The sequence below is a fragment of the Gadus morhua genome, chromosome 3, assembly GCF_902167405.1.
Source record: "Gadus morhua chromosome 3, gadMor3.0, whole genome shotgun sequence".
In the NCBI taxonomy this organism is placed as follows: Eukaryota; Metazoa; Chordata; class Actinopteri; order Gadiformes; family Gadidae; genus Gadus; species Gadus morhua.
The window spans coordinates 7,086,207-7,098,486 of NC_044050.1; the positions used below are offsets into that span (position 1 = coordinate 7,086,207).

At 45.3% G+C, this 12,280-nt stretch overlaps 1 protein-coding gene across 1 annotated transcript in view; it reads left to right on the forward strand.

Annotated features, from left to right (window-relative positions):
• The first annotated feature begins 4,061 nt into the window (after positions 1–4,061).
• tnrc6c2 (trinucleotide repeat containing adaptor 6C2) overlaps positions 4,062–12,280 on the forward strand; it is a 57,145-nt gene continuing 48,926 nt past the window's right edge. The window contains 1 exon segment of the mRNA XM_030352731.1: positions 4,062–4,801. The gene's annotated coding sequence lies outside the window, so the exon portion shown is untranslated.

A 12,280-nucleotide genomic window follows, 5' to 3' on the forward strand; every position in this document is an offset into this window, starting at 1 on the left:
GTGCTAGCGTCTACTGGCTGGATCGACCGTGCACTTTCTCTGCCACTATTTGTATCACTCCTCATTATTTTGACACACTCTCTCTCTCTCTCTCTCCCTCTCTCTCTCTCTCTCTCTCTCTCTCTCACGCTGGCCTTTACCTGCTCGCCCGTCCCTGGGGAAATTACCTCCTTTTGGAAATACTGTCCTGCAGTGCTGCACTCCATGCTGCCTCCCTCTGTCCAGCCAGAGCATCAACATGCACGCACGCACACACAGACAAGCATGAACACACACACACACACACACACACACACACACACACACACACACACACACACACACACACACACACACACACACACACACACACACACACACACACACACACACACACACACACATCCACACAAAACACAGACTGGATAACAGCATGCCTTACTCTTTGTTGCTCATCCAGTTACTCTATAGTGTTTGTTAGATAAAACAGGAGGGCAAGAGATCTATTCACTAATAGTGGGAGTAAGAGTGGAACAGTTCAACACAGGGTATGTTGAAATTAGTTTGATGAGTATCTGGAATCTCTATACATATATGTACAGCATGGTTTGCTTGGCTGAATCCTGCATAGACCTTTGATTTCTGTCCTTGAGACATGTAGTTAAGCACCCTTCAAGTGTGTTTGCGTGTGTGTGTCTGTGTTTGTGTGTGACAGTGTCTGTGTGTATATATTATTTCCTCTGATTGAGAGATTGTTGATGTTAATAAGGTTGCAAATAAAACTATCTCTCTCTTAGTCTCTCCTTCTCTGATCTCCTGTTACGAGGGAGGCCTTGAAATTGTAATGGTTGTCTGAAGACATACCCAGCGCCTTAATACACAGACATTTATAATCGCAAGGTGTGAAAATCTAAAAATAAAAAGTGTGCAACATAGTTTTTGAAAATATTGAGCAACTTTTACAAATTCTGGCTCAATATTCGGTGCACCGTCCTGAGTGAATACCTCGATCCAAGACAGATCATACGGGTCCGTATACGCCAGACACGCTGAGAACAAAGTCCTCCTGGCAGCATACCAACACTGATTGAGCCAGCGTGAGCCTGTGTACGATCCCCTTCCATTAACTACAGCGATGCATGGCCTGTCTCACCCTGTCAGGATTAGCAATATGACGCTACTATTTCATATGTCAAGTCATGCCTTTGGAAATGTCACTATGAGCGGGGCAGCCGCAGTGACGGTGACATACCGTCTGCATTTTGATTGCTCACATGCATAAACTAGACTGAGGCGGGTGTTTGCATATTGATAATCAATACCGACTGCAGCCCCCCCTCGCAGAAGCCTAAACTCCAGTAGCCCGTCTCCATTCCATCAGGCATTCTGCCTCAGACAGCAGGCAAACACACGCCCACGGCAGGGGAGTGTGGCTTTGAAAACCCAAATCTCCCTCTTTGCTCGGCTACTTAGGGAAAATATTTGGCTCCACCTCAATTGGTTTGATTGGTGGATTCCAACAGATTAGAGCACAACATGTTTTGTCTTTGAAGGGGACTTTATGTGTGATAGCTGAGCATGGTGAATCTTGATTACTGTGTCCATTTATCTGGTGTGTGCGGCCCATTATGCATTACATTTTGAATATGTTTTCAGATACAAAGCGCACAATGGGGCCAGTTGGGATTATTTGATGTGCTTTGTCTGGTGATGCATCTGCCTTATATAAATGTGTGATATTATTAATGTATCGAGATAGAAAAACTGTCCGTCATGGGAAACATATAAATGATAAACTCTAGCCATGCACATTAAATATACATGTTACCACATAACACATCCACAAGTTTGTGGCATGGGACTATGTGTCCATATGTGTGTGTGGAGTTATACATCAGAGTAGTATATATATTAGCGTAGTTTATGCACAACAGTGTGTGTGTGTGTGTGTGTGTGTGTGTGTGTGTGTGTGTGTGTGTGTGTGTGTGTGTGTGTGTGTGTGTGTGTGTGTGTGTGTGTGTGTGTGTGTGTGTCAGTGCGTACGTGTGTATGTGTTAGTGTGTGTGTGCGCATGGCAAACCCGTAGCGGGTTTTGAAATTAAAACCTTATGCGGAACGCAGCTCATGATTAAACTGGAATTAAAACAAAAGGAAGAGGGTGTGCACTGAAAAGGAGCAATCACAGACATAGAGAGAGAGGCAGGAGACGATGAGAGAGAGAGAGAGAGAGAGAGAGAGAGAGAGAGAGAGAGAGGCTGGAAAGAAAACAGAAGAGGAGGAGGAGGAGGTGAAGAGGAGCAGTGTGTTGTCGGTCCTGAGCTTGTGTGTGTGTATGGGCTGGCTCTTATCAGAATGTCAGAGCTTTCCCATTGGACCTCCTTCTGCCAGCGCTCTGCTGAAATGTGAAAGCAATTAGGAAAATTGGCCGAGTCAAAAAACTAGCCGAGAGACACCTGAAAGAATAGCGTTGATGATTCGGAGGGTCATTGTGCAAAGGAGTAAACCATGTGCACGCACGCACACACGCACACACACACACACACACACACACACACACACACACACACACACACACACACACACACACACACACACACACACACACACATGCTTGCACATATACATGCACAGTTACGTCTCAATATACTACTCATATTTCGAGCACCTCTGTACTTTAGGTGTCTAAAATTCAAGAAATCCAGATGCCGATCCAAGGTATTTCGACCAATCACTGCAATGCATTAAGCCATGCACAAAAAAAGCACTCCCAGTTATGTTTCTGAGCTGATATTTTCATAGGAACATCGTGTTGTGATGGGTGGAAAACCTAGGAAACCTCTTGACCTTGAGAACTGGTTCCTCAAAATGTGGCTGCCTGAAATAGAGATATGTAGGGTGGAGCATTAACTTAGCATTAACCCTAACCATATTTCGACTGCCGGGCTGTATTTCATAAGCTTTTAGCAAGCTGTAGTTTGGATAGTCATTGCTGTATGTGGGTTTTCATTTCCATTGCGATTAGCATTTGATTTTTATTTGATTCAAAGCATACGGATAATTATGAACCCAATACATTTGAGTGACTGACATTGACATCAGCCAAGCTGCCCCTTAACCTCAGTCTGTGATCCATGCAAAACGACATTTCCCTTCAGGCGTCTCCGAAAGCAACCCCCTCCGCACTCACCTCTCTTAACCCCCAGTTTGGAACATCTGCTTTTGCCATTCAGACGGAGCCGGCCGCTATAATAGCTCTGGGCATTTTGCCTTGAAGAGAGAGGGAGAAGGGGGCTCTTTCCTGGGGCCCCTGGCTTTCTCATTAATAGTCTCTCCCTGTGATGTATGAAACCCTGCAGCTCTCACTGGTCAGCCTTCCCCTTTTGTGGGCCACAGCCTTGACCTGTTCCCACACTGTGTGTCTGTGTCTGTGTGTGTCTGTGTGTGTGCCAGAGTTCTGTGTGTTTGTACGCAATGGTCATTTCCATGAGAAAGGAGCTCAGAGAATGGACAGAGGCCACTTTTTCTTTCTCTCTGAGCCGGCTGCAAACGCATTGCAGGGGTCGCAAGTCGACCCCATCCATCACGCGTTGAATAGCGTGGAGAGGTGTGTGTTTCAGAAAATCATGGGATCACACGATACTTTAAGTAAAGGTTATCTTGGCTAAGAATAACGCGTCTTGGTGTGATTCGTTTTTTTAAAAGGATGTTAGGATGTAATGCCGATTTATGGAATTTGGTAATTTGAATTGTATTCTAATTACGATTTTTTTCTGAATTGTTTTGTCACATTAGGTATTTCATGTGTTGGAGATCCTGCTATTGCAAACACATGGCTAAAAGCAGTTTGAGGGAATGTGATTATAGTATAACACATTAGCTGTGAAATAAAATCAAACACAATAAAATCAGTAAGCCCTGTGAGCTCCTTGCCTAAGCAATTACCTTTGAAATATGATATGGCTGTCTATCATTTTTCTATATCTGAGCACCGCTTTGTCAAGGGTAGGGCGAGGGGGCGGGGCGAAGGACTAGTGTATGGGTGTGTGGGTGTGTGTCACATGGATATGCTGGACGTGCATTGGACCACTGCCTCGGCTGTGTCGTCTCCCTGGGAGGGGAGAGAGCTGTGTTGTTAGTTTGAACAAAATGGCTGCAGGATCCCTGTCAGCGAGAGCGCACTGAACTCGTATAATGACTGTCCACTCCTCCGTTTGGATTCACCGAGAATGTATTTTCCTGGATTCATTTTTCAACTCGCATTCGCGCTAGCCAGCTCGTCGGTCAGATGTTGTGGCTCCAGCTAGCTTCCCAGCTAGCAACCTAAATCGAATACATTTCTTTTTGCACTTTAAAAACAAGTTGGCTCCATGCGCACTCGTCTGCGCTTTTAATTCGAATTGTCTCAATCTTTCTCCTGCAAAACCTTGTGGTCAAATCGATGACACACGCCAACTACAGCGCACACTATTCAGCTGCTTTCAGAATAATTTTTTTGCGTTAGTTTCTTGACCTATGCTTATTTCCACCGATATATATCGTGACGGTGGTTGAACGAACTGCTTCGAGCAAGTGTTACTTTTTGAGGATTTTCACTGCAAAAAGAGTGGCTGTGTGTGTCTGGCTGTCTAGCCATCGTTAAACGTTACCTCGGTGATCCGCCACCCATCTGCTCACGCAGCAGTCGGCACCCCAGCCTCCGCACGGCGGCCCAGCGCGTCTCCTTACACGTCTCCTTACGGGTACTTTATCAAGACAAGGTTCAGGACCCTTCCTCTGCTGAAAACCTCCGCCATACGCCAACACTTCACTGCTGATGCGCCAGGTATGTTCCAATAGACGGCATCGTCACATTTTTGACTACATTCCTGCTGCAGGTGCAGACCGACAGCATGAGACTGGGTGAAATGTCTAATATGCACGATTGCACATTGTATGGCAGATCATGCACCTCGGGAATGTTCATCTCGATTCTCGATGTACTAGTAATGCATGCAACCACTATTTAGAACGCATGACGTTAATGTCCATGAAGGCATGGACATGCTCACAATATATCACTCTGGTATGAACGACATTACTACAAGCGAATATCTGCGTTAATATGGAGGCTGTTGTGTGATCGACCAAGTCACCGGATTAGTGCGCCAGCAGCGAAGGAGTTATTGAAGTGACCGAGACGAGCGCTTAAAGGGGTTAATGCAATTATTCAGCATTACATGTGTAATATACCAATGTGCCGTCCATGGTTTTAATGAGCTGGTTTATCTCTTATTTGTTACTAGGACCATAGACTAAAGAGGTCTATCTGTTTTAATTGTGGGTCTTCTCTAGATGTGGCACATTGCCCTGGTGGCGACGAAGACAGACCTGTCTTAAAGTTTCACGTCGTTGTCTTGTTTTGCTCCTCGTCTCCATCCACACGCAGACTACTGCGTGTGCCGTAATCGTCACATATTGTCCGACGGACGAATGGTTTTCCTTATTGCTGTGTCTAGTATAGTCTCCCGTATTTGTTTCAAGGATAAATGACAACGTTCATGTGTGCTGCATGACCATTTGTGCGCTCTCGCAATGGCTTGACACACACACTGCAGGGCACCGTGTCGGCGATGGCACGGGGACGGGGATTGAACCCAGTGCTTCGAACGAACCCCCTCCCATGCACTGAAGAGTAGCTTTAATATCTCCACCGCGGGTCTAAATTGAAGAACATTATTGATCTTTCCGTTTCTCCCCCACGTTTCCTTCCCCATGCGTCGCCTTATCTCCATCGCTCTTCAAACACCAGCGGGGAGGTGAAATGAAAAATGCACATCCCTAGCCTGTGTGTGGAATAGTGGACGGGAAGAGCCTTGGCTCTGCATGTTGGTGGTGTATGCGCTTATGTGTTATTGTACGATGATATGTGGGTAATATATATGTGTAGGTGTATGTACCTTGTGTGTACAACGTTTGGAGATGACTAATGTGTTTTTCCATCTTTCTGTTAAACTGAGGGACCAATAACGTCCAGCTCATGGCTCCGCCAGTTTGTTAATGCGCTGCGATTGTTTATCAGGTTATGATGTTCATCCTCCATGACGCAAACAGACCCTGTGGTTCTCCTTGAACAGTGCTGTGACTATGTGTGTGATGTAATTAGAGAGAGTGTTGGGCTCCGACTTCCAGTTAATGCAGATGAGACAGTAGGTGGCTGGGATCGAAGGGGATATGGGCATTAAAATGTGGATGTTTTTTTGTATTTCTTGGCAATATCGGTCCTCTTCTTCTGTGACCCGTTCTCAGAACGTTGTAGCCTTGGGATAAGCCCTATTCCCCTCGATGTGTTTATCCATAATTACCCAGAGGGAATAAGGAAAAAGGAGTCATTTAAAGAAATCAGTCGAAGATTGGGAAATTCAACACAATGGGTTAAAGAAAAAAGTATTAATATGGTATAAATTAGGGAGTACTCTAGCCCATAGGCTTACTTTGACCTTTTCATCCCAGTATGAGAAGATTCATTCTCCCATTTAGGGACCCAGTCTCATTAAACAAATGGCTACTGTAATCATCATGACCAAACGACCCTCTAGCAATGCAATAGACCCATAACCTTTTCCCACTCCCCATTCATGCCTTGAAACGTTGTGGATGTGAGCCTCTGATGGCCTGGCTCTACTGCATTTGTTTCAAACGTTGGTGTATTGTAAATAAAATGTGCCACGGATGTATCCTCACTCAGTCTATCCGTAATAAGGTACACGGTTATCAGAGCAATGTCTAACAACAGCGTGAAGAAGCAGCCATATTCCTAAGGTTATATTTGGCCAGTTTCCCTATTGCCCCCTTATGACACATTGTACCTATGAGCCTGGGCATTCTACTAACTAGACTATATCTAGCTTATTAACTCCTGGGGTAGGCTTCGGTTAAACAAGCGTTTGTGTGCCACGTGTCCCGACAACTTGACTTGTCCAGTTGGCCCTCACGTGGTAACGCCCACTTAAGTGTGTGTGTGTGTTGGGAATGTGGGCTGTGTGTGATCTATCATGTTTCCCAGTCACTGACCTTAGCACCAGCCTGACCACACGACTTACTAAGCTTGTTATTATGAAGGCTTTTTAAAACAACTGGCAGTTAACCCTAACAGCCGCAGGGTGTGTGTGTGTGTGTGTGTGTGTGTGTGTGTGTGTGTGTGTGTGTGTGTGTGTGTGTGTGTGTGTGTGTGTGTGTGTGTGTGTGTGTGTGTGTGTGTGTGTGTGTGTGTGTGTGTGTGTGTGTGTGTTCGTTCAAGAAGGTTGTGTCAGTGAACTCAACAAAAGGCTGTCTGCCAAAAACCATTAACCCCTGTCCTCTCTTCTCTGTTGAGGACCATTTTGAAGTCCCACTGAGGTAAGACCTGTCAGACAGCTGTCCACCGCCACCGGAAGGGCATTATACTCACTCATTATACTCACTAACAAAGTGTGTGTGTGTGTGTGTGTGTGTGTGCGTGCTGCCATTTCTGTGTGTGTGTTTGTGTGTCTATGTGTTTGTGCGTATGAGTCTCTGAATGTGTTAGCGGTGTGTGTCTCTGTGTGTTGAATTTTTGGTTAGATAGTTCACTGATGCGTGCGGAAATCTATCCTGGGGAGGTTTTCTGTGCCCTAACGCTAAATATGTATGCTTCTTCTGCCGAGGGGATGCACGTGGTTTTATACACACTAAGCAGAGACAGGATCTTCAACACATTGAACCCATGTTAATGCCAGTTGCGATAGTAGCCCTTCCCCACCGCCGTCGTGGCTTATCAGCGACTTTAAGATATCTGTTCTGAAAGGCAGTCTTCGTCTGGTCTGCTTTCAGACCAGACTAGGGGGTATTCCTACCTCAATTCATCGCAGGGGAAAGGGGTGGGCTTGCAGGGAGGATGGTTGCTTGTGGTGGGCCCCAGCTAGGGTAACTGGGGCCAGGGCTGGGGGAGGGAGGAGGGTTGGCGTGGGTCCAAGGGAATGTCCAGTGTACCCAGGCCCTTGTTATTTGTGGGCTAATTGGAGCGGCGGGGACTAGCACATGAAAGCTGACGGAGAGCTGAGGCAGGGCTCAGGATACTCCATTTTATGTAAGGGTTTTTCTGTTGTTCAGCCCAAAGTGTACAAAACAAGGAAATATCTTTTGAAGAATGTAAAGTATATTTCGATCAAAAACCCAACATACAGATGCAGGTCATGTTCATTGTTTTAGCTATTGTTTTTGACATTGGTTCGGCTGAATATGAATGGAAATAAACTAAATTGATGCAATAAAAAGAAAGCACACCCAACTGTAGACAATTGTATTATGTAACAGGATGTTAAAGCTTTAGACGGAGCGCTAAAGGCTTGACCGATGGTCATCATATAAAGACTATTCCATTGTGCTGGAAAGAGTTCTAGTTTTGTTTGTTTGTCCTCGGATATTTCGATTCCACTTATTATTGATGCACTCGAGAATGTTTTCAGATTCAGACAAACCCATCTATTCTTAGTGGTTCTTACTATCCCTTCCTTTCCTCTCTCGTCCACCTCCACCTCACTCACTTCCTGAGCTCCGTCAAATCACAGCTCTCTCTGTCCCGACCCCGGGTTACAAACCTTCTCTCAGGGCCTAGTGTTGCTTCTGATCACTTTGTGGGTCTCGTTTACCACTGCAGCAGGCAGGGAAGTGTCAATGGGCAGTCAATGTGAAGGAAGCTTTGACAGAACTTAACCTTGACAATTAAGTCCTGAGTGTGTGCATGTGTGCATGTGTGCAGTGCGTGCATGTGTGCAGTGTGCACACACACAAAGGCATAACCTTGCATTCCCTTTGCCACTGTCAGGTTTGTTCGGTTCGGCATTCTGACAGTTTGAGTGGAGGTAGGCGGCAGCTGAGAAAGGCTCTGCAGTATAAAATTACTGTGTGTGTGTGTGTGTGTGTGTGTGTGTGTGTGTGTGTGTGTGTGTGTGTGTGTGTGTGTGCACTAACAATTTCTTGAGTTTCTTGCCATTGTGTAATTTTTTGCCCAGCTTTGACATGGTAAGTAGCTACAGTTTACATCCTAGTAATATGTAAAACATTTCCACCTGATGTTTCTTTTACCCAAAGGATGGCTCCACAATTTGAATACGGTAACTTCAGCTGAGGTCGGGAAATCAATAAACTTATTTAGTTCCAAGTAGTGAAAGAATGTTTTCTCCTCGAATATAGTGAGTCAAAAGCCTGAAGTAGAAAACATAAACTATTTTTCCCAGTTTCTTTCCCAGTTGCACAATTGAATACATCCTTAATGTATTAATACATGGTATTAATGCCCCTATAATAGCATTGTTTATGAGCAGTTTTAATCATCGCCGGGGAGAGTCACTTACTTAATCTTCCTTGGTTGTAAAAACAACTCTATTCTGCTTTATTAGAGGTTGCTGATTGTTAGACTCTTTAACAGTGCTTCATAAACCACACCGTCCAAGAGCAAGCAGGCAAACACTGTTAGTAAGCACACTCTTGCATTAAGCAGCCGTATCCAGAGGACAAGCATTACCACGGGCACTTATTCATGCATTTTATACACAGACATGAGGAGCCATAAACGGGCAAATACACTGGAAGGACGGTTTCTTAAATTCAATAAGCCTTGACTAGCTTGGTTTGGCATCACAGAGCTCTCCCTGGCCCTTTCTCATTGACTTAAATCTCCTTCTTTAATGAGCTGCCAACATGTTGAAGTTTTGCATACACTGGGATAGGGGCGGCTGCCAAAACACTAAGAGCTAATACATAGCAGACACTTCAAAGCAGTTATTTATACATAGCTTCTTGCTCTATATCACTGAGGCTCTCTCTCTCTTTCTGTATCTCGCTCACCGGCTCCTTTGCCCTTTATTATCCCACCCACCCGCTAACACACTCGTCCCGAGCTCCACCAACTCTCATTTGTTTATTTTGAGAAGTTTTGGTTTCCCCAATGCACAGCTAAGGTAGACAGACTTAATCATACCCACTAAGAGAGACTTCATTCTGCCTCAAGCGCGTGTGTGTGCGTGTTATAGCAACCACACTGAAGAAGAAAGCAAACCCATAAATTCCACGCAGCTGAGGAAGTAGTGGTAGTAGTAATGAAGTGAAGAAGCGAAGAAGCACACACGCGGTAATAGGAGCCCTGCAGCTCGAATCCCCCCATGTGGGGGCCGCCCACCGTCACGAGAGGGAATTTAAATAAGGAAAACAACCCGTGTTGTAGTGTTTAGTGTGTGACGCAGACGGCCCTCTGCGCTCTTGCTGCGAGGCATGGGGGGGCTGGATGAACGGTAATTGCGTAAGAAAAGCGAGGAGGTTTTCCCCCATTCTGTGTGTAGCGGCTGAAGAACCTCTCTGTTGTGGAGGACTGGAACGCCCCGTGCCGGCCTCCACGTCCCCTGTGATTGGTGTGGCGTGGTCATGTCGCACTGGGGACTGGTGGCTCCCGACACGTGAAGCCCACTCTGCTTCCTTGTGGCTGGATCCATTCTGAGCTTCCCTCTCGCACTCTCTTGCTCTGTCTCCGGCTATGTATCTCCCTCTGTGTCTCTCTGTGTCTCTGTCATCCATCTCTCTCTCTTTCCCTTGTTCATTAATTTGATCTCATGGTCCGTGTCTGTCCCCATGTCCCAAAGGGTTTCCGTCTGTCTGCCTCAATGTTCCTTCATGCTTTTTGTTTTCCTCCTCCACCTTTCACTTTCTATTTTGTTGAAGTCCTGCCTCTGTATTCTTCCTCCTGGTGCCAGCTATTGAGGCACACAAATAGTTCCACTAGTCCTATCCGCCCTTACCACACAGACACACAAACAGGCACATGCACACACACAGTCTTGTTTATTTTGACCATCCACCAAGCGAGGATTGTTTTTTCACTCTTTCTTTATCTCTCTCCCTCATTCCACCCCTCGGCCGCCTCTCCGGCTGCTGTTGTTCTTAATTGGTGTTTCCTCTGTCGTAGCTTTCATCCTCTGCTTGGATTTTCTCTTGCTCCCGCTCTACTCCCTTGTGGAACACAACAGGCATCAGACAGCATGCACATCAAGCCTGTGTGTGTGTGTGTGTGTGTGTGTGTGTGTGTGTGTGTGTGTGTGTGTGTGTGTGTGTGTGTGTGTGTGTGTGTGTGTGTGTGTGTGTGTGTGTGTGTGTGTGTGTGTGTGTGTGGGGTTGTCTGTTTGATATCTGTTTGTGTGAAAGCCTTTCCCTGTGTGTGTGTGTCAGGGAGTGTAAAGGCTTCCCAGCTGCGATCAAACCTACGTGACCGACCAGGCAATGGTGACCACCAGCTATCTATAGTCTTAACTGACAAGTCACTGTTTTCCTAAGATAATGTTCAGTCCAATCAATCTGGACAATGTTAAATAATAGTACAATAACAAAATAATGAAATATTTTCTAATATACAGAGATAGATATCACATTTTGGGCCTTATTTTAACGGTCTGAAATGCAAGTGAGAAGCGCAAAATGGAAGTAGCTTTGTTGGCGGGGCTCTGCCGCTGTTGCTATTATACCGCCGGATAAATGACTCTTGCGCCCAGCGCAAATCTAAAAAAGGTTGCCCTGAAGTAGCCTAATTACCCGTAGGTGTGGTTTGGGCATAACGTGCAATAAACCAATGAGAGTGCCATCTCCCATCCCCTTTAAGAGCCATGAGCGTATTTGAACCTGACGTGTTTATATTTTGACAGCGCGTTTACAGTCTCCGATGAGACAGATGCATGACCACATCAATTTCAAACTTAAAATGGCTCAGTTTATGGCCAAATAATATGACCTAATTCACTACTGGACTAGCGTTTTCTTCTACCAACTTCCGAAATACTGAGTCGTCATGTAAATTGCGGCAAAGAAAACGTAACACTCGCATGATATGCGGTCCTGTGGCCGCAACTGTCGGTCTATTTAATGATATGCGGCAATACATTAACACACATAGTTTCTTACCAGTATTGTATACATTATCGTTATCGACTTGAGTTCCGAATATGCATGTGTCCCACCGTAAATGTACACTGCCATGGATTGTATTATGTGTTACGTGTTCAGTTTGCGTGTGTTTAAACAGATGGATGCACACACGCGCGCCTGCATTCATTCATTCTTTTTAACACTCACTCGCGGTAAAACTATGTTTTCTCACAATGTAATACTCATCAATCCTAAAAGTTATGGGCTTGTACACGATGTCCGTGTCAAGTAAATATGTGTTTGCTGTACGGGGTTTGCAGATGCATGGATTTAAATACAACTTATTACCACTGTATCAACTGTTCTCTCCCAAATAATTTAGGGTAAATTATCATTT